The sequence below is a fragment of the Callithrix jacchus genome, chromosome 15 (genome assembly GCF_049354715.1).
Source record: "Callithrix jacchus isolate 240 chromosome 15, calJac240_pri, whole genome shotgun sequence".
Lineage (NCBI taxonomy): Eukaryota > Metazoa > Chordata > Mammalia > Primates > Cebidae > Callithrix > Callithrix jacchus.
The window spans coordinates 87,425,740-87,453,661 of record NC_133516.1 but is presented as its reverse complement, the minus strand read 5'-3'; the positions used below and the strand labels follow the sequence as shown (position 1 = coordinate 87,453,661).

At 37.4% G+C, this 27,922-nt stretch overlaps 1 protein-coding gene and 1 pseudogene across 30 annotated transcripts in view; both read left to right on the top strand.

The window, feature by feature from the left end:
• The window catches only part of LOC128929808 (uncharacterized), a 399,873-nt gene that overhangs the window by 125,651 nt on the left and 246,300 nt on the right, over positions 1 to 27,922 (top strand). The gene's annotated exons all lie outside the window — the stretch shown is intronic.
• Positions 118 to 27,922, top strand: LOC108588522 (eukaryotic translation initiation factor 4E type 2 pseudogene; annotated as a pseudogene). Its single transcript, XR_013527657.1, has one exon. The product of XR_013527657.1 is annotated as a eukaryotic translation initiation factor 4E type 2 pseudogene (transcript).

The window sequence follows — 27,922 nt, the reverse complement described above, 5'->3', positions numbered from 1 at the left end:
TTTTGTTCCATGAAGATTTGTTTTCTTTTTGCACCTTTTTTTTTTTTTTTTTTTTTTTTGAGACGGAGTTTTGCTCTTGTTACCCAGGCTGGAGTGCAATGGCGCAATCTCGGCTCACCGCAACCTCCGCCTCCTGGGTTCAGGCAATTCTCCTGCCTCAGCTTCCTGAGTAGCTGGGATTACAGGCACACGCCACCATGCCCGGCTAATTTTTTGTATTTTTTTTAGTAGAGACGGGGTTTCACCATGTTGGCCAGGATGGTCTCGATCTCTTGACCTTGTGATCCACCCACCTCGGCCTCCCAAAGTGCTGGGATTACAGGCTTGAGCCACCGCGCCCGGGCTCTTTTTGCACCTTTTTATTGTCAGTGCAGCTGAGAACCTATTATGAAAGCTACTAGGCAAACTTACTTGGCCCTAGAAACTCTGATTCAGGCGAAAAATCCCAAGAAAATGTCATTGTGTGATATGACATGGTGTGATGAGGGTGCTAGAATCAGGGGTGCAGAGGTGCTTTGGGACATCAAGAGAGGGAGGGTGACACAAGAGCAAAGATGAACCAGTAAGTCTTAGAGACTGGTGGTGCCGTGTCTCAATTCTGCTCTAGTTTACGGTCACTTGGGGAGGTCACGATCTAGATGAAGATCTGGACACTGCCCATTTCTACCATCTCACCATCTTGTGTTTAAGGAAGAAGGGAAATAAAATGGGCCCTCAAGCCCCACCATGACTACGTCCCATAGAGCACCACACACACTATTATTAGTACAATTCCAGAAATATGGGTGATGCTTTCTGTTGCATCTAACTTGACAAGTGTGATCCGCAAGCCTCTAAAGAATTCTGTTCTGCTAAATATTCAGAAGGGTGTCTGACAGAGTGAAAGAAGGAAAATTAAGCATAGAAAGAAAGGGCCCGGCGAGAGAGATAAAGCATACAGTTACTGGAATTTACAAAATAGGAGGTAATGTTATTCATACCAAAGATTTTACTGGATCGTATTGGAAAAAAGTAAATCTACCATATCAATTAACATTGTCATTTTTTTCATCAAAGTTGATATTTCAGAAAAAAAGGATAATTAACTGATGTTAGCATGATTCCTTTATAAGTCCTTTAATTTTATTTTATAAAACATTTTTGGGATAAGTTATTTGGAGAAAGTATTTCTGTTTCTTAGTGAGAGGAAAACTCCACCTCTTTTTTCATGGTGTGATGATTCTAGTCCAAACGCAATGAGTTTCTGGAAATGGCAAGTGAGACACTTGTTGCCATGGTGATTGTTAATAGTTCTGACTCAGATATAGTGTTGCCATAGCAACTGCATTGAAGCCCTTGGGAGGTGGTGCGGTCTTTTTTTTTTTTTTTTAATCAGCAGAAAGAGGCTAGGGAGAACCATTTTAGTAGCTTCTTGCTACTGCAGTGACGAAGCTTTCAAGGCTATTTCATTCAGATGAAAGATCATCCTGTTCCTGCACTGATGAAACAGATACGTTACACTGTGCAGGATAAACAACATAGTCCCATATATCATAGTAGCAAGCACATTATCTTCCTGTTAATGAATTCTAATTTTCTGACTGTAACGGTTTCTAATAACACAGGTAGTCTCAAGCGAATATCTTGAAGAATCCTTATTGTCACTGCCAATACAAAAAACTAAAGGTCAAACACTGAATAGGCCGAAATCATTAAGATGCGGACAGTTTTCGCTTTAATGCATTCCTGTAAGGACAAGGCACATGGCTGACAAAGCATTTTTAAGATCTTTTGGGAATGTTTGGGGCTTGGTCATCTAGATTGAATTATTGTATGCCATCTTACATATATACTCATTTCTTAAATTAATGATTGGCATGCAGAAAATCCCCAATAAATATCGTGAGTGAGTGAATGAATCAATTTGTCAGGAAATGGATAGTAGTGTTTATTTTTCCTGAAGACCACGTAACTTTGCATTATTTTAAGGCCTTTGCTATATTCTTTTGCACTTAAAGACAAGTGTGTTAAGCAGATCTGTCTTCCTGAAAAATGAATAAATTGATGCAGTTTTCTTAAGTCAAGGACTGTTCCCACTTTCCAGTGTGAACTATCCAGGATCTGACCTTTCCAGAGCCCTCAAACTTTCATTCAGGTGTGTGAGACTGCTGGAATTGAATTTAAATGCAGCCCCTTTGTGTAGACCTTTCTGTAGACAGCAGATTAGAAAAGTTCAAAGTGATGGGACAGCAACACTGGCTAAATTCTGAGATTGGGTTCTCCCATATTTGGTTCACTCTCAACTGTCCCTTATTTTTGTTTTCTACCTTAGGCTCTTGGTCTAAGATGTTTTTCCCTCTACTATAAAGCTTCCTTGATGGCTATAACAATGCCCGTTCTTTGCCCATTTCATAATGCCAAGCATGGTGGTTTTATATAGTAGGAATACAGTAAAACCAAGTTAAATGAAATAAATGTAATTTAGATGTTTCTTCCTACTGCAATTTAAATTTAGATTGGACTCCTTCTTCCCTCCTCTGAAGCTAACACCTAGTTAATATGAGAAAAGCCTAGTGTTAACAGGGAAGATTGGTATTAATGGGAGCACTGTCTTTGGGGTGGAGAAGGCCTTTGAGTAATATATAAAGCTTTGAAAGTCTGTTATCACACCACATAGATGCAGCTGCTTGTTCAGTTCATCTAAGGGACTTGACTAGGGTCTATGTATATAGCAAATATTTGTGGAATGAGTGATTTTTTGTGTGTGAAATCCATAAGCTTTATGCCCAATTGATGATTCTGGAAAATAGGCTTAGCTTTCTTTCTTCTTTGGGTCTCCTGCACAGCTAGAAATTGTGCCAGAATGTTGGGTATATGCTAATGAACAGTCTATCCCTCATTAGGCCAGTACTAAGACAGTTATTTCCTTAAGTAAAAAGATTTTATTTGCAACCAGCTTACCAGGATGGCTTTTCATAATGTCTTCTTTTCCCATGTTATTAAGCTGTGCTTTAAATGTTTGAAAATGCACAGAACCTCTCACTTCCTGTCTTGATATTTCATAGTTTCTTCTCCCTTTCTAATCAGTTTCTAAAATCTTCAGGAACTTGGAATTAAGATGCTACTTCTTTTCTTTTCTCTTCCTTAGGTAAAATCTTTTCAATACAAAGGGAAAATTGACTCGCAATATATTTATTTAATGAGCTTCTCTTTAAATGGTTTTCTAAAACAGCACCTTGTTAGTGGTTTCTAATAAAGTTCTGTTGTGTCTTCCTATAAAAATACCTATGAAGGCGAGAAAAAGATAAAAATTCACAGTGACACTGAAAATGGTGACTGACAATCAATTTATTGCTGAAATCTGAGGTACTTTCCATTAACTAACAGGTCTTCAGAACTAGACTGAAAGACATCACTAATGGCTTACCTCTACAAGTATTTAGGAAGATCTTCCTTCTCTTTACCTTCAACTATAATGGTCTGTTGCTTGACTCACAAAAGCTAGCTTTGTTTCAGATAAAAACTTGGGCGACCCCTTCAACACCTATTTGTTGCTTTTTTATGGTAGCCATCATTCTGTCTTCTCTTTTCTCTTTTCTTGTTACCAATCAATACCAGTCTCTTTTTTGAAAAACCTCTTTTTAAAAAACTGTGGTTTAAAACACCTAACATATATCCTGGATGGTTTTGCCTAGATTTCCTTCTAGGGTTTTTATGGTACCAGGTCTTATGTTTAAGTCTTTAATCCATCTGGAGTTAATTTTAGTGTAGGTGTCAGGAAGGGGTCCAGTTTCTGCTTTCTGCACATGGCTAGCCAGTTTTCCCAACACCATTTGTTAAACAGGGAATCATTTCCCCATTGCTTGTTTTTGTCAGGTTTATCAAAGATTGTATGGTTGTAGATATGTTGTGTTGCCTCCAATGCCTCTGTTTTGTTCCATTGGTCTATATCTCTGTTTTGGTACCAGTACCATGCTGTTTTGATTACTGTAGCCTTGTAGTATAGTTTGAAATCCTGTAGTGTGATGCCCCCCGCTGTGTTCTTTTTGCTTAGAATCGACTTGGCTATGCGGGCTCTCTTTTGGTTCCATATGAAGTTCATGGTGGTTTTTTCCAGTTCTGTGAAGAAAGTCAGTGGTAGCTTGATGGGGATAGCGTTGATTCTGTAAATTACTTTGGGCAGTATAGCCATTTTCATATTAATTCTTCCTAACCATGAACATGGAATGTTTCTCCAACTGTTTGTGTCCTCTCTTATTTCGTTGAGCAGTCAAGGACTTCATGAACAAAACACCAAGAGCATTGGCAACAAAAGCCAAAATAGACAAATGGGACCTAATGAAACTCCACAGCTTCTGCATGGCCAAAGAAACAGTCACTAGAGTGAATTGGCAACCAACAGAATGGGAAAAGTTTTTGGCAGTTTACCCATCTGACAAAGGGCTGATATCCAGAATTTACAAAGAACTCAAGCAGATTTACAGGAAAAAAACAAACAAGCCCATTCAAAATTGGGCAAAGGATATGAACAGACACTTTACGAAAGAAGACATACATGAGGCCAACAAACATATGAAAAAATGCTCATTATCACTGGTCATCAGAGATATGCAAATCAAAACCACATTGAGATACCATCTCACACCAGTTAGAATGGCGATCATTAAAAAATCTGGAGACAACAGATGCTGGAGAGGATGTGGAGAAAAAAGAACACTTTTACACTTTTGTTGGGAGTGTAAATTAGTTCAACCATTGTGGAAGACAGTGTGGCGATTCCTCAAGGCCTTAGAAATAGAAATTCCATTTGACCCAGCAATCCCATTACTGGGTATATATCCAAAGGACTATAAATCATTCGACTATAAGGACACATGCACATGAATGTTCATTGCAGCACTGTTTACAATAGGAAAGACCTGGAATCAACCCAAATGCCCATTGATGATAGACTGGATTGGGAAAATGTGGCACATATATACCATGGAATATTATGCAGCAATCAGAAATGATAAGTTTGTGTCATTTGTAGGGACATGGAGGAATCTGGAGAACATCATTCTCAGCAAACTGACACAAGAACAGAAAATGAAATACCACATATTCTCACTCATAGACGGGTGATGAAAAATGAGAACACATGGACACAGGGAGGGGAGTAGTAAACACTGGGGACTATTGGGGGGGAAAGGGGAGGGCCAGCGGGAGGGGGAGCTGGGGAGGGATAGCATGGGGAGAAATGCAAAATGTGGGTGAAGGGGAGAAAGGAAGCAAAACACACTGCCATGTGTGTACCTATGCAACTGTCTTGCATGTTCTGCACATGTACCCCAAAACCTAAAATGCAATAAAAAATTAAAAAAAAACACCTAACATAAATTTACCATCTCAAACATTTTTAAGTATACATTTTACTAGTGTTAAGTTATTCACATTATGGTTAAGACTTCTCTCCTTTTTTCTAATTATTATTTTTAAGTTCTGGGGTACATGTGCAGGATATGCAAGTTTGTAACAGAGGTAAACATGTGCCATGGTGGTTTGCTGCACCTACCAACACTTCACCTAGGTATTAAGACCAGCGTGCATTAGCTATTTTTCCTAATGCTCTCCCTCTCCCGCCCTACCCTGCAACAGGTCTCAGTGTATGTTGTTTCCCTCCCTGTGTCCACATGTTCTCACTGTTCAGTCCTACTTATTATATCCAGTTAAAAACGTGTAACACCAGAAAAGAAGGTGGAAGTAATGAGGAAGTAGGAAGGGGAATGGTAAGTCTAGTCTCTACAAGTGAAATATGGTTGAGAAAAGAGACAGGGAGAGTAGAGTGCAGGTTATAGTATATATGAACTCCATCTGTTCAGAGTGTCAGAAAGCCAGGAATGGGCCATTTTAGCACAGTAGAAGTTCATGGAAATCCAAGTAAAACAGTTGCAGACATCAACCCAAATCAGTTATATATATAAGAAGAGGATTCAGCCAATGCTTAAGTACAAGGAGTGAGAGAAAACATGGTGACTCTGGAGGACTAGTCAGCACAAAGGAAATAACAGCATTTTGAAGTCTTGAAAGAAAAGGCAGGCATATCTTTGAAAATGATTTAGCAATATTTAGAGAAAATTTTAGAAAATTTACTTTTTTTTTTTTGAGGCAGAGTCTTGCTCTGTCGCGGAGGCTGGAGTATGATGGCATGATCTCGGCTCACTGCAACCTCTGCCTCCCAGGTTCAAGCAATTCTCCTGCCTCAGTGTCCTCAGTAGCTGGGATAACAGGCACACACCACCGTGCCCGGTCAATTTTTGTATTTTTAGTAAAGACGGAGTTTCTCCATGTTGGATAGGCAGGTCTCAAACTCCTGACCTCATGATCCGCCTGCTTCGGCCTCCCAAAGTGCTGGGATTACAGATGTGAGCCACCACACCTGGCTGAAAATTGACTTTTATAAGAAAATACAAGAATAACTTTAGGAAAGAGGAGCGTAAATCTGAAAGCATTGTAGGATAAGATGCAAAGGTAGATGGACGAAATAACACTTAATATGTCTAAAGCTGCACCCAGCCCTATAGATTTGTATAAATCACCTTTAACTAGGAAGCCATTGAATATTAACACAAAAAAAATACATAGAAATCAAGACAGCATGCGATTACCTGTTAATTAAGGGCCTATGTGAACGATACAGATTGTGCTCTGGGCAGTCGGGAAAAGGTTAGGTCATTGTTGTCTGGAGTTATCAGAGTTACAAAGTTTGGCTCAATTGGAGAGAACTGGGGATAGAATTCTAGAGAGGGACAGGCACGGGAGCAAAAGCTTTTATTTGTTTTGAGCAAATGGCATCCTCCTCAAACTGTCCTCAGATCATCTTATTCTCACAAATGTTAACATTTCAAAATTTGACAGCACTTTTTCTCACTATCATCTTACCTGGTCTGCTTCTGATCCTTTTAGGTTAGGTTCAGTTCACCTATCTCCTGTTCACAGGGACGCCTCTCAGGCAGGATTGTAAACATTTAATGTCTCAATCATACATTTGTTCTTCTAAATGAAGTCTAATCAGGCATTTTTCTGGCAATCTCCTATCAGAATAACTTTGTATGGTAGTCAGGGTTGATGACTATCATTTTATAGGCAAGAATACTAAAATGTTGAAGAATTTTCATCAACTTACCTTCCATACAGCAAGAAAATATGAGAGTCTGGACTTACATCCAGGGTTTTTGATTTCCAGTCTCATGCTCTTTTGACAACATAAGTGACAAAGCAGCAGGAATAAGGGAAGATAAAGGAGGTGAAAATGGGCAAGTAAAGATGTTTAATTATTTATTTTTGGTATTCTTTAAGTTCTGGGGTACATGTGCAGATTGTACAGGATTGTTACATAGGTGTACACATGTCCTGGTTGTTTGCTGCATCCGTCCCCCCATCACCTACATTAGGTGTTTCTCCTGGTGTTATCCCTCCCCAAAGCCCCCAACCCCTGCTGTCTCTCCCCTAGCCTCCCCACTGCCCAACAGGCCCCAGAGTGTGATGTTCCCCTCCCTGTGTGCATGTGTTCTTATTGTTCAACACCCACTTATGAGTGAGAACATGCAGTGTTTGGTTTTCTCTTCTTGTGTCAGTTTGCTAAGAATGATGGTTTCCAGCTTCATCCATATCCCTGCAAAGGACATGAACTCATTCTTTTTATGGCTGCATAGTACTCCATGGTATATATGTGTCACACTTTCTTTATCCAGTCTGTCATTGATGGCATTTGGGTTGGTTCCAAGTCTTTGCTATTGTGAATAGTGTTGCAATAAACATACATGTGCATGTGTCTTTATAGTATAATGATTTATAATCTTTTGGGTATATACCCAGTAATGGGATTGCTGGGTCAAATGGTATTTCTGGTTCTAGTTTCTTGAGGAATTGCCACACTGTCTTCCATAATGTTTGAACTAATTTACAGTGTAAAGCATTCCTGTTTCTCCACATCCTCTCCAGCATCTGTTGTCTCCAGATATTTTAATGATCACCAATGTTTAATTATTTTTTAGAGATGGGAGTAGGACTATGAATGTTTGAAGATACCGAGAAGAAACTTGTCCCCCTGCCTTCAAAAGACATCTACCCCAATTATTTATTAAGCTATGGATAAAGGATATTAACATTAGAGTGTCATTTTTTTGGAAAAATAGTGTCATATATCAAAATTGTGACACATGTTTGGTAATCCCAGTTATGGCAACTGAAAGTCAAGAAAATCACATCATATTCACTTATAAGGCAGAATAGCATGCCCCTTATGGCTGCTTTCCATGATGCTACTGACCATGGTTGATGTAAGGCAGTTGTAGCCACATCTTATTGAGAGCAGAGAACTGCTATGGGAAAGCAAGATTCTGGCATGACCAGAGGGATAGTATGAAGTTTTCATATAATAATATGGTAGCTCAGTGTAGTCAATCTGGCTAACAATCTGATGTGACATTTCCCAATTCATTTTATTCACATGTATAAAAGTGTTCTTGTACTTCATTGATACATACAATTTTGATGGTTGAATATATTTTTCTTTGCTTCAATCTGAAGTCTTTTTTATTTTTAGTATTTTCTAGCTTTAAAAATCATTTTATGCTCTTTGTATGTCATGGACTTTTATACACATTTGACTTATTTTTAATCTACATTTTCAGTAATTCCATTGCCACTTCTCCGTGCTTGAAAGGTATGTGAGGAGGACTCATACATGGGCATATAAAGGGCATTGGTTCTGTGAGAGCAAACATGGTAACTCTTCACTCATTACCCATGAAAACTTACCTAAACTTGATTATCGCATTTTCAAAGTGAACAAAAAAAAATGAATTTTAATTTTGTTTTGTTATACCCAGAGAATTAGCATTCAAGCTACAGGAACTCACATTATTGACAGTGTTTTAGAGAGAGAACCAGGCTGCTGGATGAGCCTGACTTTTAGGGCTTGTCTCATATTCCACCTTGAATGACTTCCCACTGTCAGGAATATAATTCTGAACCCTAGAAGCTGTTGGTAACCCTCTCATTATTTTAATGTGCTTTGGATATACATAATAAAATATCCGATTTTCTTCCTTTCTTTTTTATTGAATTAGCACTAATTGGCCATCACTGTCTAGCTACTGGTTTCTTGTTGGCCCTGTAACCCCTAATTCTCTTCAATATCTAGACTCTCAGGAGAGAGAGCCATCTTACCTGATAAACAGACATGGGCCCGTCTCCTTGAGGACAACTGCAACTGCCTCAGAATTATATTTGTTTCCTAAAGCTGCTGTAACAAAGTATCATAAACTGGGAACTATAAAAAGCAGAAATTTATTGCCTCACAGTTCTGAAGGCTAGATATTCAAGATCACACAGTCAGCAAGATTGATTCTTTCTAAGGGCTGTGAGGCAGCCTTTAATTTTTAATTTTTGTGGGTACATAGTAGTTGTATATATTTATGGGGTACATAAGGCATATCGATGCAGGCATGCAATACATAATAATCACATCAGGGTAAATGGAGTATTCATCCCTTTAAGCATTTATCTTTTGTGTTATAAACAATCCAGTTATACTGTTGTAATTATTTTTAAATGGACAATTAAATTATTTTTGACTCTAGCCAACCTGTTGTGCTAGTAAATACAAGGTCTTATTCACTCTTTCTATTTTTTTTTGTATCCATTAACCATACCCACTACCTCCCCATCCCCACTACCCTTTCCAGCCTCTGGTAACCATCTTTTTACCCTTTATCTCCATGAGTTCAATTATTTTAACTTTTAGCTCCCACAAATAAATGACAACGTGCAATGTTTGTCTTTCTATGCCTGGTTTATTTCACTTAATGTAGTGACCTCCAGTTCCATCTGTGTTGTTGCAAATGACAAGATCTCATTCTTTTTGATGGCTAAGTAGTACTACACTGGGCATATGTATCACATTTTCTTTAGAAATTTATCTGTTGGATAGACACTTAGATTGCTTCTAAATCTTGGATATTGTGAATAGTGCTGCAATAAATTTGAGAGTGCAGATATCTCTTTGATATAGTGATTTCCTTTCTTTAGGGAAAATACCTAGGAGTGAGATTGCTGGGTCTTATAGTAGTTCTATTTTTATTTTTCTGAGGAACCTCCAAAATGTTCTCCATAGTGGCTGTACTATTTACATTCCCACCAACAGTGTACAAGGGTTCACTTGTCTCCATATCCTTGTCGCATTTGTTATTGCCTGACTTTTGGATAAAAACCATTTTAGCTTGAGTGAGATGATACCTCATTGTAGTTTTGATTTGCATTTCTCTGATGATCATTGATATGAAGCACCTTTTCATGTACCTGTTTGCCATTTGTTTGTCTTCTTTTGACAAATGTCTATGTAAATCTTTTGCCCCCTTTAAATCAGATTATTAGGCGCGTGCCTGTAATCCCAGCTACTCAGGAGGCTGAGGCAGGAGAATTGCCTGAACCCAGGAGGCGGAGGTTGCGGTGAGCCGAGATCGTGCCATTGCACTCCAGCCTGGGTAACAAGAGCGAAACTCCGTCTCAAAAAAAAAAAAAAATCAGATTATTAGATGTTTTTCCTATAGAGTTGTTTAAGCTCCTTATACATTCTGGTTATTAATCCCTTGTTAGATGGATAGTTTGCAAACATTTTCTCCCATTCTGTGTATTTTCTCTTCACTTCTATTTCCCCCATTCTGTGGGTTGTCTCTTCACCTTGTTGATTGTTTCCTTTGCTGTGCAGAAGCTTTTTCCCTTGATGTGATCCCATTTGTCCATTTTTGCATTGTTTGCCTGTGCTTGTAGAGTATTACTCAAGAAATCTTTGCCCACTTCAATGTTCTCGAGTTTCCCCAGTGTTTACTTTTGGTAGTTTAGTAGTTTGAGGTCTTAGATCTAAGTCTCTAAACCATTCTGATTTGATTTTTGTATATAGCAAGAGATAGGTGCTCTGTTTCATTCTTTTGGTAAAGACTTTTATTTAACTAACTGATGAAGGAGAAAATCAGTAAGATGTGACAACTAATTCCCAAAATGATTTGAAGACCACACATATGTAGGTATTAAGAAGTATGTTTACAGCCACTTGTAAAGCTGGTCAATGTCCATTAGGCAAAATTTCACCAGAAAAAAAAATCATTTGTTTTTCTATGGACAAGACTCATTTGCATTACTTACAGAGTTGTAAAAGACCTTAAAGACAATAAAAGGTGCAGGATTCTCTGAATGAAATAAACGGAAAGAGGTGCTTGACAGAATGGCAAGTAATCTGTTTTGTCCATTTCAATCTCCTTTTCAGTTTTTCTGACATAAATATTGGAGTCCTTTGTCTCACAAAAAATATTCTATGGAATCTCAATTTATAGCCCATAGGAAAAGCAGAAGTGAGGCTGTGGCGACAGTAGTGGGAAGAGGATGAACAAGTTTGATGCTTTGAAAGATGATGACAGGGGGTCCATGATCAGAATGAAGAAGACAGCACACAGAAAGATGCTGAGAAAAAAAAGCCAACAGAATGGGACAAGAATCAGAGCTGTCAGAAGAGGAAGGCTGTTGTTCCTGGACGGGCAGAGCATCCCCTGCTGCACTTTCTGGTACTGCAGGAAAACCCCTGGCTATCCCACCAGCTCACAGAGTTATGAACAGAATATCAAACAGATTGGCACCTTTGCCTCTGTGGAGTGGTTCTGGAGGTTTTATAGCCACATGGTATGTCCACAGGACCTGATAGGCCACAGTGACTTCCATCTCTCCAAAGAAAGAATTAAACCCAAGTGGGAGGATAATGCAAAATAAAAATGGTGACAATTGGATTATTTATTTCGTTGTGGAAGGGCTTTATCTCCCATTGCTGGGAGAGTCTCATTTTTGCCATGTTGGAGAACAGTTCACGGTTGGGGAGGAGAGCTGTGGGGCTGTGGTCTCTCTTTGCTTTCAGGAATTTCAATATGGAAAAGACTGTCAGTGACCAAGCAACCACAGCCTGAATCTGGGATACGCTTTGGCGAGTGCTTAACCTAGTTCCCAACACCATCATGAAATACAAAACTCATACCGACAGCATGAAAATGCCAGAAAGCCTCGACCCCCAAAGTCTCCTTTTTCAAAACCTCTGGAAGCCATGGTTGAATGTGCCATGACCCTCTCCCTCTCTGGATGACACTATCCTTCAAGCTGGTGCCATTAGAGTTTTCTTGTTCTGCTACATGGAAGATCCTTCTGTAATGGCCAAGATAATTAAAAGAGCACTTTATGTTTTAAGAACAGGCTGTCACACAGCAGCTACAACAACAGCTGAGATTGCTCAATAAATGGTGCTAAACTAAAAAAAAAATGGAAAGAAAAGCAGAATCACTTTGGTTGATATGAATATAGAGGCTTCTGACTAAGCTTTCTTGGACTCCATAGTTTTGGGGATCTGTATAAATCACATTTAGGAAACCACTAGATGATTTCTACAACTACTAATTGGTCTTACTAATTGCACTTGGTCCCTCAGCTTTCTTTACTTGTTCCCACACCCACACATTGCCCCATACTTCTACTCACTCCCCACTTGTTGCTCCCCACATGGATGCTCTTCTGTATCAAGAAAGCGAGACATCCCTTTCAGAAGACTTTTTCATCCTTACAAATTTTAAATTCCCACAGTAGGAATTTCTAGCTCTAAATTCCAGAGAATAATTGAAGTTACTTGAAAATATACTTCCTACTTGATGAAACCTGAAACTAAGGGGCCTTAGAGTAATCTCGAGAAAAAATTACAAATGTATCAGCTAGGTTTTCATGTGATAGCATCTGTAATGTATTCTGTTTATTTTGTTAATTTTGCAAACTAAGGCCATATTTTCAAATGCCTCTAGGTACATGTACCAAAATATCTCTGTAAATTCTGCACTTATGTTTCCCTGGATTTTATGTCTGTTTCAAGTCATATGGATTGTGAAAGCCTGTAAAGAGTGTGAAGGACTTCCTTCACAAACGGTGCTGTTCCTCACTACCTATTCTGGCCTAATAGTACTATGCAGTACTCTGGCTTTAGTTCTAGTCCTGGACAGGAAATGTGTGAAATTCTTGCCTCAGTGGCAATGGCGACTTCATTTCTTAGAAACTAAGCCCCTTGCCAGTAATTCTTATTTATGATCCAATGTCTTATATTCCCATCTCTCTCCTTAGAGTGGGATTCAGATTCTTACAGTTATTTCCTGATTCTTACTACTTGTTCTTGCAACTGGACCCTCTGTTGCCTTGAACTATATCAACTGTTCAGCTGATCTCCTAAACTTGATCCTTTGCCTGCCTGATCCCAAGATGCCTTCACAATTCCTTTTTCTTGCCTTATCTAAGAACAGCTCTATTCCTTCTACTGCAGTCTCATTTTGATTAGTCTTTTCTATTCTACCCTATCATTTTCCTACCCCAAACCTGACTTGACCTCCTTTCCACACAGGTTTTTAAGAGATCAAGATACTGATGCAAATTTCAACATTGGCTTGCAAAATCTCAAAGGTTGCTTTTCTTATCTTGAAACTACTATTCTCCTTTCCCTGTTTGAAAGTCTTTCACAGTGATATGGGATATTTTCATAAAGAAAACAATATTTTCTTAAGCAGCATTAAATGAAATCCCTTTTTCAGTACTACTGGCTCTGGTGTTTGCAAAATTCTCTATTCTGCTCTCCGTCCTAAACCCTTTCTTTGGCTAGTGCAAAAGTATACACCAAAGAGGCAACCTAATGAAACAGCTAAGACAAGACTACTTGTCTTTGCTGAGTGGACTACTAGCTATTTTGCTAAATGTTTTCAAAATCTGATTTATTCTGTACAATATCCCTTCGAAAGACATATTATTATTATCCACATTTTATAAGTGAGGAAAGTCTGAGTAAGTTGCCAAGGTCACCCAGCTAATACTTTTGAAACCAGGATTCAAATTTGAACCTTTCTGAATCCAAACCTCACTAAGCTCTGTATCCTCTCTGACATCATAATCTACCAAATAGATGTTGACCTTGACTTAATTGCATTTCAAAAACACTTATATTCATTAGTGATAGGAATATTTATAGACAAATCACTAACCAGAAGGAAATCTGAGAATAAGAAGCATCAGAAAACAGTAGCAAGGGCACCAGACAGTAGATAAGAGGCTAAGGTTTCGTTTCAGCTCTTGGGCCAGCAGCTCTCAGGGCTTCTGTTATTTTATTGTAAAATTAAACCATTTACTAGATAGGTTTTAGGATTCTTCTAAAAAATCTATGTGTTTGCCTCCTGAGAAGACTAGAAAATTTCAGACGGTGCGATCAGTCTCTGCAATTCAATGTGAGCTATGACAGCACTGTATATGGGTTAGGCTGGTAAGGACAGATTTATAATTCAAGTCAGTCCTGTCTTTGTTGGTGCTGTCCTCTCTTGCTTTGTCAGGGCACCTGCTGAGGCAATCAACAAAGAACCAGGCAAGTGTGGGCAGCAGTGTGACTTCCTAGGACTAATATCACCAAAGTGGCAGATCAAATGATCCACTGAAGAGTCAAATGCATTCCAATCTCTCAGTATAGTAGAGTTGATTCAAATACACTGGGTTGGGCTCCTATGGAAAAAAGAGGAGGTTATGAGAAGTATCTATAGAAGCTGCTGTATTTAAGTGAAAGCATAAAGCTGCAAGATGGAAATCTGGAAAACATGCTGTAAAAATTCTTTGGAACACAGCTTGAAGGAAGAGCCCTGGCTGGATATTGTTGAGCAACAAGAGAGGCAGACAGACCATGATATGCAGTAATCAAGAATGAGGATGTCAGGACATCTGTTATTTTGTCTGCTTGGCTCTGCTTCCTTTTGGAATTTGCTTCTCTACTGCACCCAGTGATTCTTATGCGGCCATCCCTTCTGCCACAGGAGTGTGCAAAGACTGAAGATAGCCAATCAGAGTATCTCTTTCTCCAGGGCCTAGATATTGATTGTGTAGAGGGAGGTATGAGATCTAAGTAGGGTTTATCATCACCCTTTGGGGGAAATTGCTATTGTTGCATGAAGAAAGAGAAGATCTTTTTCTGAGTTTATGAGCTGTAAAGATCATTGCAAGGAAGAAGAGACTGATGGACACTGGTACTTGGAAAGAAAGCATCAACATGGAGGAAAAAAGGGCAAGAGTACAACACATGACTAAGAACGTTTTTATGCACTTGGCCTCAGATGTGCCTGAAACCAGAAAACACCCAGACATTTCAAACAGATGCGGCAACATACACCTCTCCCCCTTGTAGGATAGGTTTATTGAGATCTATTTACATGCAGTAAAATTTACTCTGTTTAGGTGACTAGTCCTGTGAATTTTGGTCAGTACATAAAGATTGTGTAACTACTACCTCAGTCAAGACATAGGATATTTCTGTCACCCCGGAAAGTTCCCTCATGCCCCTCTGTTATTAATCCCTTTCTCCAGCTCTGTCCACTGACAAACACTAATCTGTTTTTCTGTTCCTATAGTTTTGCCTTTTACTGAATATCTTGTAAATGGAAACACAAAGTGTATACCCTTTTGAGTATATCACTTCTTTCACTTAGCAAAATGCATTTGAGATTCATCTATGTTGTTACTACTATCAGTAGTTTGTTCCTTTTTATCGCTAAGTAATATTTCATTGTGTGGCTGTACCACAGTTTGTTTATGCAGTCGCTGGTTCATGGGCATTTGAATTGTTTCCAGATTTTGGTAATTATGAAGAAAACCACAATAAGTAATTGCATACAATTTTTTATATGGTCATATTTTCATTTCCCTTGGGTAAATATCTAAGAGTAGGATTGCTGAGTTATACAGTAAATATACTTTTAATGTTATAAGAAACTTCCAAACTGAATCCCAAAGTGGCTGTACCATTTTGCATTTCTGCCAGCAGTAATTCCCATTGCTCTTCTTTCTCACCAGCATTTCATGGTTTCATGGTTTTTTTTTTTTTTAATGAATAATTCTAATAGGTGTGCAGTGTTATCTTATTGTGGTTTCAATGAAAAATGATGTCAAGCATCTTTTCATATGCTTATTTGCCATCCACATATTTTTACTGATGTGTCTGATCAAATCTTTTGCTCATTTTTTATTGTGTTGTTTCCCATTATTTCATTGTGAGAGTACATATTCTGGACACAAGTCTTTTATGAAATTTATGTTTTGCAAATATTTGCTTTCAGTCTGTGACTTGTCTTTTTATTTTTTTAGCAGTGTCTTTCCAAGAGCAGAAGTTTCTAATTTTGAAGTCCTATTTATCTTATTTTATAGGTTATCATTTTTGTGTCCTAGCCATCTAAAAAATATTTGCTAAATTCAGGGACATACAATTAACTTTTTTTCTTAGGTACTTTATAGTTTTAGATTTCGCATGTAGAATTATGATCAATTTTGGGTTACTTCTTGTATACATTGCTTCCCCCTTTTAAAGCTTATTTAAATTGAATTTCAGTTCCTGGTCGATTCCTCTGCAAGTTAATTTTATTGAAAACTCCATTGTGATTTATTTGCTTGAACTTAACAAAGTGAACTTGTAATTGGAATAATATATGGGGAAATATTTTTTTCTTTCTGTTGCTGCAACAGAATAATAACATGAATATTTTGAAAACTAATAGGAATAAAGGGACTGGTCCTATAAGATATTAAAACATAAAGTAACCTACAATAATCAAATCAGTGTGGTCCTGATGCAGGGATCAACAAGAACAGCCAAGATGCAGGTAAGCACATATGTTTTACATATGTGTAAGAAAAGGAATTATGCAATAAATTGTGCTGGTAAAATTAGTTTAAAAGTAAATGAAATTATAACCTTACCTAGCATCAAAATTTCAGATGAATTAGATTGCAGTCTGAAAAATGAAAAAAAAGAAAACATTTGGGAGCAGATAGTCTGAAATGGGGATATTGAGCTAGCTTAACCTTCTTGATCTTTTCTCAAATCTCTTTGCTCTTTTGAGGTGATTTAAGTGGATTATAATATTGCTCAAATAATCTGCATCTTAATGTATTGCACCTAGCTTGTGTAAAAATATAGATTATACTGACCTTCTTCGTTGAAAACAAAAATATTCGTTTTGATGCACAAATGTGTTTATGTTTTCTTATTTTTCACTCCTCAGAAGCATTTGCATTCAGGCAAGATTTCTGAAAATATTTTCTTCATCAAAGTAAACAAAGCTTATAATATATTCCAGAGGGAGAATTTTCTAATTAACTCCAAGTGTGTGAGGTCTGGAGGCAACATAGAGGGCCTAGATTGGCAGTGGTGTTTCCTGTGAGGTGAAACCACATTTTTTTTCTCTTCATAGATACTCCAGCCTGGGGGATTAATGTTTACCTTGATTTAATGTCTCATCAGAAGGGCGACATCCACAGCAGTCTGGCTGCAGCAGGATTAAATGAAGCATGGCCGTTTCTTCAAGAGAGGCTTAAACTTCAAGCCTTTAGCCCTAGAGGGAACGGGTGGGAGATGAAGAGAGAGTAAAAATCTATTGAACTACCAATGATAGAGTGAGAATGAAAAATTTAACTGCCTTTACCAAAGGCACAATTTAAGGGCAGAGATGAAGTTTGTACTCAAGAAATCCAGGGGTTAGGCCCAAGTAAGAAATACCTTTGGGTTTACAGTGTATCTGCTCTAGGAGACAAGGGCTCAGCTGCCCCTGGCATACCACCACCCCACTCCCCACCATTCAGGTGACCCCAAGACAAAAATCAAGCTTTGTCTTTAAGGGAGAAAAAAAGGTGGATTATGTTCAGTTTTGGAAAATTGAATCCAAAGCCCTGTCCAGACATAATTTTGTCAGGGCAGCATCTTTTTTCTCCCAGAAGCAAGCAGATGCATATAAGAAGTGTTAAAGTAGGGCAGGGTGAGGACCAGCCCACGTAGAACTCTGCGCCTGACAGGGGATCACAGAAGGGCTTTGGATCTCAGCATCATGGGTTATTCTTTCCACCCCAACCCCAGATTTTCTTGGTTTTCTCACCAAACCATTAAGGGTCTGGTGCTGATGAAGTAATTTAAGAATTTCTTATAATCCTTTGTGATTTTAGCTGGTACTATCTTTATGGGATAATGATTTCTTTAAATTCACTCAACGCTGTGTGAAATCATACTTATTTGTCATAAAATTAATCCCTTTCAAGTTTCAGAAGGTGGAGGTAAACTCTTACATGTCAGAGTTTTGAGACTCTCATGTTCATTGTCTTCAAATTTTAGGTCTTCATGGGCTTCTATCCAGCCTTTTATTTGGTCACTAGTACTCTCTTATTCCTCCATGGAGTGTTGTTTTAATTATTTCCTTTTTTCTTTAATTTCTGGCATACCCTCTTTCTGTCTGTCTCTGTCTTACTTAGTTGTGTCAAAGAAAATTATACATGGTAGGAATTTAAACCATGACCCTTAAAACAGTTGTGGTTTTTTTCCTTCTATTTCAATCAATGCTTAGCTCCATAAAAGACGGTGAACCTACAGAAAAAACGTGAGCTTAGGAGTCATCAGATTTAGGATTAAATCATTCTCTGTCATTTACTACCTATATGACCTTGAGTAACTAAGCTTCAGTTTCTCTTTTAATTGGGGGATAATATATTCATCTTATTGGGTCATTGTAACATTATTTGATAAACATTGGGTATGTAGTTTAATACTAATCAACATTTAAGAACTAATACTAATCTAATTTAAGAACTAATCTAGTTTTTAAAACAAATCAGTGAAAGTCTCAAGACAGAGTCTGATTTATTATCATTTCTTATCATTTATTATCATTTTACAAGAAGTTAAAAAGTCCAGGGAGTCCTGGTAAGTGGTGAGAACAGACTTTGCTTGACCAGCAGGAACCTATTAGAATCACTGACTGATAGGAAAAGACATAGCTCATTACTTTCCCATAACTGACAGTAGCATTCTGCAGGAAACATAATGATGGGAGTCTTCATCAGAAATATCCTAGAAGCTTGCCTTGGATAGCTTATTTACATGGGTTAATACTTGCCAAGCATACAACCCCAAGGAAACTGTCCCTAGTACAACCATTCCTATCAATATATTAAAAAGCCTTGACCCACCTAGTGGAGAGCTCTTGAGCAAGAATTGTATATAAGCATGTCATTGTTTAGACTTAAATTGCTGGGCCTCTCTATTCCAACCTCACTTAGTCACTAAATGTGGCATGACCTTGGGAGAGGCAAATCTTGGCACCTAAAGGAGCTACCAGTTGGCACTGCCCATTAACTGCATTCTCTATAGCCAGGCAGCAAGTCATTCCTTGAAGGAAGTCTAGGTAGCACATCTTCTTGTCCACCACAATAAGATATTATCTACAAAATATATTCTAATCATTTCTTTGTTTTTATTCTTACTTCTATAAAATCTCTGGCCAAGTTGCAACATGCATTACTTACTGCTACGTAATAAAACACTCCAACATTTAGTATCTTACAGTGGTAATAATTTAGTATTTCTCATGATTCTCTGTATTGGCATCAATCAAACTGAATTATTCTTCTATTGGTTGTGCCAGAGGTCATTCATGTGATTGTAGTACTGCTTATGGATAGAGAGTCTAAGTGGCTTTATTCACATGTCTCTCTTTCTCTCTCCCTCTTATCTCTCATTCAGTAGTTTTGCTGCTTTTTTACATGGCAGCAGTGGTGTTACAAGAGGTGATGAATCTGGAAGCTGTTGCTCAGACTCAAGTATTGGCTACATTCTATAAATCAACAAAATTATTTAAAACAGACTACTAAGATGCAGGGGGTGGGGGAAAATAAACTACCACTTAATGGTAAGAACTGTAAAATATTGTGGCTTAAATTTTTCATTCTGTCACCATCTACTCTCAGGTTTCCAAATGCAAAACATGTCCCCTTACCCATCCCCCATCCCACCCCTCCCCACAGAGTTACTCCCATTACAACACTGCTATCAAGCTCAAAGCCCAGAATCTCATTGTAGCTTAGAATAGAACTTGTTTCCTTTGCCATAAATATGGTTGTACCAAGAACATCTACCATCTAAGAATTGCCATTCTCAAGATATGGACTCTTCTGATGTCCTCAGTGACATAGATTACTGCCTAATTTCTGTATAGGGTTTGGCTGATTTTTCTAGGTGACTTTCATATTCGAAGATACCTATCAAGGAAACATTTTTAGATCTGCCATGAAGACTCTAGGCATAGCTCACATCTTATAATATTAAACATCAGGGATTACCTTATAGAAAATCCCAGGCCTGCTAATGTCAAATAAAATTGTGAAATTGATCAATTGGTATGGCAATTAGGTGTTTCAGATTGTTTATTCCATGAACAAATCTTATTTGAGCCCAAAATTTAAAAGGAATTGTGTGCTAAGTATACCTTGTAAGCTAGCTATTAAAAAGCTAGCTAGCTATTCAAGAAAAGTTAAAAGAGGGTTTATTTTTTAACCCAATAAACCAAAACTTATTGTATTGTCTACCTCAATGGTGGGCAAATATGTCATGGGAGAGCCATTCAAAATTTCTGGTTCCATTGACCTTTTGGGAGTCATGAACCTGTGTGAAGAATCTCATGACAGCCATGAAATCCTTTTTCCAGAAAAACTGCCATAAATTCAGGATTTGGGGATTCATGGATCTCTTAAAGTCTTTCATAAGAATGCTATAGCTCTTTTTTTTTCCCCTGAGATGGAGTCTTGCTCTTTTGCCCAGGCTGGAGTCAGTGGCACCATCATCTTGGCTCACTGCAACCTCTGCCTCCCAGCTTCAGGTGATTCTCCTGCCTCACCCTCCTGAGTAGCTAAAACTATAGGGGCACAACACCAGACCTGGCTAATTTTTGTATTTTTAGTGGAGACCAGGTTTTGTCATGTTGGCCAGGCTGGTCTCGAACTCCTGACCTTGGGTGATCCGCTCACCTCAGCCTCCCAAAATGTTTGGATTACAGGCATGAGTCACCATGCTCAGCTGCTATGGTTCTTAAAATTAAGGATTCCTATGAATCAGCGGAGGTGCTCATCAACAAAGGTAGAGTGTCAGACTTCAGGCTTTAGTTCTTATAATTGGAATAGGCCTTGATAAGCATCAGAAAATGCATGTTTAACAAAGATGCTAGATGCTTTTGATGCAGATTAGTTTTAGTTGCATTTTGAGAAACATAGGACCTCATAAAACTTCCAATTAAAATATTTGATCTTTCTGGATATATTGAAGAGACTAAAAACAGCACATGAATTATCTTTTTCCTTTCCTTTGATCTCAGTCTGCTTTACATGAATCCCAGGGATTCAGCTTTTACATCTGACTGAGCTAATGACAACACTGAAGTAGACTGCAGTTGGATAAAGTTGTCTCTGTGTACACACACACACACACACACACATATAATTTGGACTATTTGTTTACTTCGTTGCAGTTTTAAAATCTTGATTTCTTGATACCTCAAACTGCTGTTGAAGATATAACCATTTACCTTCTCCAAATGATCTTATAATGGCTCTTAATTTATATGTATTCATTTTCACAAAGTTGGAATCAATGTGTTGGTTTCCTTCTTTCTTGTAACATTTCCCCATATTGCTGGGCTGTAGTTATTTCCATGTATCAACATTTTATTTTATACAGTCATAATATTCTGTTCTGGTGTGTCAAAATATATTTAGTTTTCATTGGTGGCTTTTGGGGATGTAGTTTCTGTTCAGTATCAGCTGTATGCAGCAGTAATATTTTTAAAAATTTTGTCACTCAGGCTGGAGTGCAATGATGTGATCACAACTCACTGCAACTTCCAACTACTAGGCTGAAGTTATACACTTACCTCAGCCTCCCAAGTAGCTAGGACTGCATGTGCACACCATCACACCTGGGTAATTTTTATTCTCTGTAGGAACAGGGTCTCACTATCTTGCCCCGGCTTGTCTCAAACCCCAAGCCTCAGGCAGTTCTCCTCATCTCAACATCCCATAGCATTGATATCATTGGTATTAAAGGAATGAACCACCATGTCAACCACCATGTTTTTTTTTTTTTTAATTATTGTGAGCAGGAATTATCAAATGAAAATAACATGACACCAATCTTGAAAGATACTTAGGCCACACACTGATGCATAATTAGCCCACAGAAAATGGATAATAAATTGAACCCAAAATATTGTCAAGGAGTTAACACAATTTTAGGCATGACTAAGCATTGTGTTTTTAGATTTTTGATAGGAACATGACAACTAGAAATAGATTAAAAAGAAGAGTTGGTGAGTAGCTCCTCCCTGAAAAAATATACCGACTGTATACAAATTTATGAACTTGAGTTTCTAAGCATGGCAGAAGGCAGTTGTATGATACAGAGAGTTGGGTTGAAACTATATTGTGTCATATCTTCTTGAACAGACAAAATATGCTTCACTATGACAGATTATAAAGATAAACATTTATGTTGCAGGAAACTTCAGCTTTTTTGAAATCTGTTGGAAGTCCAATTTGGCTGAAAAGGGGGATCTGATAAACTTTTGAAAGACTATTTTATTATGAAAGTAAGACAATCAACATAGGTAAATACCATTCTGGACTTGATTTTAAGTAAGAAGGAAAAACTGATTATTAAAGAAACAAGTGCCTAATATAAAGAAAGAGGAGGGTGGTTTGTTTATTCATGTGCCATAGACTTTGACAGCCAATTGCTAAAAAGTTTCCTTGAGACTTTAAAAGGGAAATAGATGATGAAGGGTGGAAAGTTCTCTAAGCATAATTCTGACTCTACAAACATTTTGAATAGTTCAGTGAGAAAGGTAAAAGGAAGACATCTAAGGAAAATAATTCAGTTGCATAAGTATTTCATTCTAAGTCCAGGTTCATAAAAGACTTTTACAAAAGGTATAAAGAGAGATATATAATGAAAGAGAAATATAACAGTATGACAGGAATATGAGAAAAACACCAAGAATATTAAAGCACAAGTGAGGTGAATGAGGTAAGCTACAAAGGGAAAGAAAAAAAAGATGGGAAAAATGATGATTTTAACTATGTAGAATAGGAAGAAATTGTAGGTCCATGGCTTCTAAGAAAGATGCAGGCAAACATAAGACTTACAGATGCTGTTTAATTCTTTAAGGGAGATGATGGCAATGCCAGAAAATATAAACTGAATCACTTAAATTTAATTCTTATCAGCATTTGGGATTGGACTTTTTTAAATAGAAGGCTTGTGAACCTTTGGAAAAGAATGCAATGATTACTAGCAATCAATATACATTCACCAAGAACTAGTGAAGCCACATTGATTTTATATCATTTTTAAATAGTGATTGATTGATGGTAATTTAGGGAAGAGTAATTGCTTTAGCACCTCTTGATTTCAGTGAAGGGTTTGATAATTTTTTGATATTATTTAGAGTAAAATGGTAAAACAACACTTTATAGATTTGTAAGTGAATTAATAATTCCCAGTCTGACAGTTACTGTTCAATATTTAAGGAGGGAAGTCTTCATTTACTAGAAAATGGCTCTGTCCTTGACATTATCCAGTTCAAAATTTGTACTGGTGACTTGAATGAAGAAATACTTTGTGTACTTTGTAGCAGACATGGGTTATATGTAAAACAAAATCCCACTTAGACAATTTTATGTCGGATGCTGGTTACCCAGATTTGACTCCGGTATGCCACAGGTGAGTCTGAGTCAGGTAGAGACACACTAAACAGAGGACATGAAGGATTTGTTGATTGTAACACTCAATCTGTGAAAAGAACTGCTGAGAGGAGTTTCCCTGCCCCCCACCGTGTTAGGTTGAATAATGGCGCCTCAAAGATACCTATATCTGAATACTTGGAACCTGTGAATTTGTTACCTTACATGGAAAAGGCACTTTGCAGATGTGATTATGTTAAGCACCTTGAGATGGATAAATTATCCTGCATTCTCTGGGTGTACCCAGTGTAATCACAAGCATTCTTATAAGAGGGACCCAGGAGAGTCATAATCAAACAGGAAGATGTAGAGAGTGAAGCAGAGGACTGGGGAATGTGAGCAACCTCCAGAAGCTGCAATTGAAAAAGAGAGTCCTTCCCACAGCTTCTAGAGGGAACAAAGCCATGGACTTTCAATCTCCAGGACTGTTTGATAACAAAGTTACTTTGTTTTAAGCAACCTAATTTGTGGTAATTCATGACAGCCATCAAATGGAAACAAACATACCCATATGCAAAAAACTAAAGGACATATGATAAAAGCTGGTATAAATTTCTACTTTCTCCTCAGAGGGGAACAGGTGATAACCATTAACTAGTGGGGCTAAAAGAACTGTCCCCTAGCTTAAACCCACCTCTGCATGTCTTACGTTGCTCTTGTTCCATTTTGTTCTACTATGGCATAACTAATTCTTGCTTCAGTGCCCTTATTACTGGCACTATGCTAAATTTTAGTTGGTGGAATATCAGCTTTTCAGTGTTGGCATTTCATCAGATGGTTTTTGCTGAAGGGTTTGTTTCCTCCAAATGCTAGAACTACCTATAGCGTTTTGTAGCTCTCTATCTCCCCAGTACAAATATGTTCTGCATTTTAAAAATTTGTGTTAAGAGCCCTGTGCTCTGGCACCATAGTTGTTGGTGCACCATGTCAATAGGAGGGAAATTTGAAATCCTCTTGGGAAAATAAGGCATTCGTTAAAAAAGAAATCAGAGTGTTTTCAGGAGAAGTCTGGATGGAGAAATTTTATCAGTGAAATGTGAGCCTATATATGATAGAGGAGGGGGAATGTATGGAGCACTAAGAACCAATTCTTTTCATGGTAAATCACCCAAACAACCAAGGCCATTTTTAATACTTCAAATGAAGGTATAAACAGTCATCTCCACAGAGAGGAAAAGGGGGCTGTCTTGTCATAGAACCACCTTGATCATTGAATACTCTATGGGGTTTGTAATTTATTCAAAAATTTATTGTCAAGTTTAACTACCTTGGTCCAGCCCTTCAAGTTTGAATCAAAAGATGACACCTTCAAAAAGCCGGAAGTCCTAATAAAGGCATGTTTTACACTCAGACAGCAAGCCAGTGGGTAATCACCACCCATGTTCCCATAAAAAAGGAGATAATGCCCTCTTTGTGAGCAAGGGAATAAAACTGTCAGATTTCTACCAACACCACATTCTCGAGAATCTTCAGTACAACATAAACTGCTCATGAAAGGGAGATAGAACCACACACCATCATAAAAAAAATAGTTAATTTGGAAAGCCACCAAATAACATAAAATCCAGACATAATGCAAAAAAAACTTTGGTTATATAGAAATTTAGTCACTGTACAGACATTACAATAATATCTGGTTTCTGCATCATGAAAGATGCCTGGTGGTATTAAACTAGTATTAATTACTAATATCTGGCTTTCTGCATCATGAAAGATACCCAATGGTATTAGACTAGTATTAATTACTAATATCTGGCTTTCTGCATCATGAAAGATACCTGGTGGTATTAAACTAGTATTAATTACTAATATCTGGCTTTCTGCATCATGAAAGATACCTGATGGTATTAGACTAGTATTAATTACTAATATCTGGCTTTCTGCATCATGAAAGATACCTGGTGGTATTAAACTAGTATTAATTATTAATATCTGGCTTTTTGCATCATGAAAGATACCCGATGGTATTAAACTAGTATTAATTACTAGTTTAAGTTGAAGACTCATCCAATGACTTTTTCAAAGTATTCAAAAATAAGTTTGGGGCAAAGATACAAAAATAGTATTAATATTTTACCCAAATAAATATTCAGCTCAATTAATACAAGCCCAGTCAGCAGCTTTCCAAGTAATAGGTGGCTAAATTAAAAATAGAAAAATACCTGATCAGTGAACAGCACCAGAATTCACCATTTTGAGGCCTAGTCCCGATGGCTGCCAAAACTCAAAGCTGAATCTATTTAGTCTCCATCAGCATTCTTAGCTCTGCCCTAGTTAGGTTTCTATTATTAGTCAAGGAAATTACAAGAAACTCTAGGCCAGTTACTTAGAAGCATACATTAAGACAAACGACAAAGACAGTTCTGCAGTGAAAAACTTGTCTGAACTTACCAAGCAAAGATAGTTTCAAAAAGGCCTTTCCAACCTAGCCAATTGAGAATGTTTTAAATCCCCATTCAGTTCTCCAAATAGAATATGAAGAGGGAATTTCCTTAGCATGTCAACAAACAGTGATCAAATACTGATAATATGGAGGGTAAAAATGAGACCACTAAGCACAGTTAGCCCTCTGTATATGTGGGTTCTGCATCTGTGGCTTCAATCAACTATGTATCAAAAATATTTTTTAAAAATCCACAAATTTCCAAAAAGCAAAATTTGAATGTGCCATGCACAAAATACTTCTTTGAATTCAAGCACATAAAGTGATGTGTAGGCATTGTATTAGGTATTATAAGGAATCTAGAGATAATTTAAAGTATACAGGAAAATGTGCATAGATTTTACGCAAATATATTTGATATCAGACTTGAGCATCCACAGATGTATCTGCAGGGATCCTGGAACCCCATGGATACTGAGGGGGCAACTGTACTTTATTATTGGGGAGGATAGGAAAGAGAATCCTTTTAAAATTTGTAGAGGGTATTATTTGAATACCCTGCTATTGAATAGACACTAGCCACAATGTTCTCACCTGAGACTGCCCTGAAGCCCACATTAACTGCTGATCTTGATAGTTATCTGCCATAATGTCTCTTTGACCTCTCCTTCACAAATCTTGTTAGTTGATAAGACTCAGCTTACATATTATTAACTCTGAGAAGATATGACTTCCTGCCTTGGGCTGGATGCTTTCTTGAGGAGCTCCTATAGAATGCTGTACTCTTTCTGTTCTCTTTCTGGTACCATTGCCAGTTTATTATTTCACCTACTGGATTAAACCATTTAAGGGACTTTCATTTTGATAAATGCATTTATAACAATTCTGACACATTGTAGATGCACATTGGTTTGTTGAGTGAATAAAAAAATGAGTGCATGTAGAACTTCCCCATAAACCAGAATAGAACAGACATCTGTAAGAGTAAGTTTCTTAGCAATAGCCTCTCAAGATAGGACTTTAGCACTTAATGGTCTCTACTAGAACGTAGGTGCCCTTAAAGCAATAACTTAGTTGCTTTAGTCGTTGTTGTGTACCTAGCACAAAGATAAGCATCTGATATATAGTAGCTATTCTGTAGATGTTAAATGAATGATTAAGTATAAATTAATAAACATTTGAAATTACACCCTGTTTTCAAAAAATCTTCGATAAGCATCTCAGATGACCATAATTATAACTTGAATGGTATTTTACAGTTCCCAATATATACTTAATTACTTTAATTGTATTAACAACTTTGTTTTGTGGAACAACTCCCATTTTGCAGATAAAGAACTTGAGCTGAGGGAATGGTACAGTCAGAACAGAAACCCTGGTTCTATGACTACAAATTTTGGGATATTTCCACAAAACTGGAACTTTCTCAATCCATGACATTAAACTTAATGGTCAGGTGGAAAAAAATCTATTTTCAACTGTTTTCTTTCAGATATGAACATCTGAAAAATCTGGTCACAAAATGACTAGTAATAAAAATAAATCACTATAGTTTCCTGAAAAACATAAATGAAAGGTGGTATAAGAAACCGTATCTGGGGTACAATTCTCTTCTCTGAAAACAGCAGAAAATCAACAAAAAATATAAACTGTGAGACATTCCATAGACAAGACAAATACGATTTTTAACTCATTAGGTGAGACTGTAAAAATGTATGCCTTCAGTGACAAGCAGCTGACAAGTCTTGGAATAATTCAGAAAGAATAAATTATTTGTAAGAATCCATATAGGTGCTAATTATTTGTAACTGTCTTGTAGGTAATAATAAATAGTGATGACAGAAAAAAATTGTAAGACTTTTATTCTTA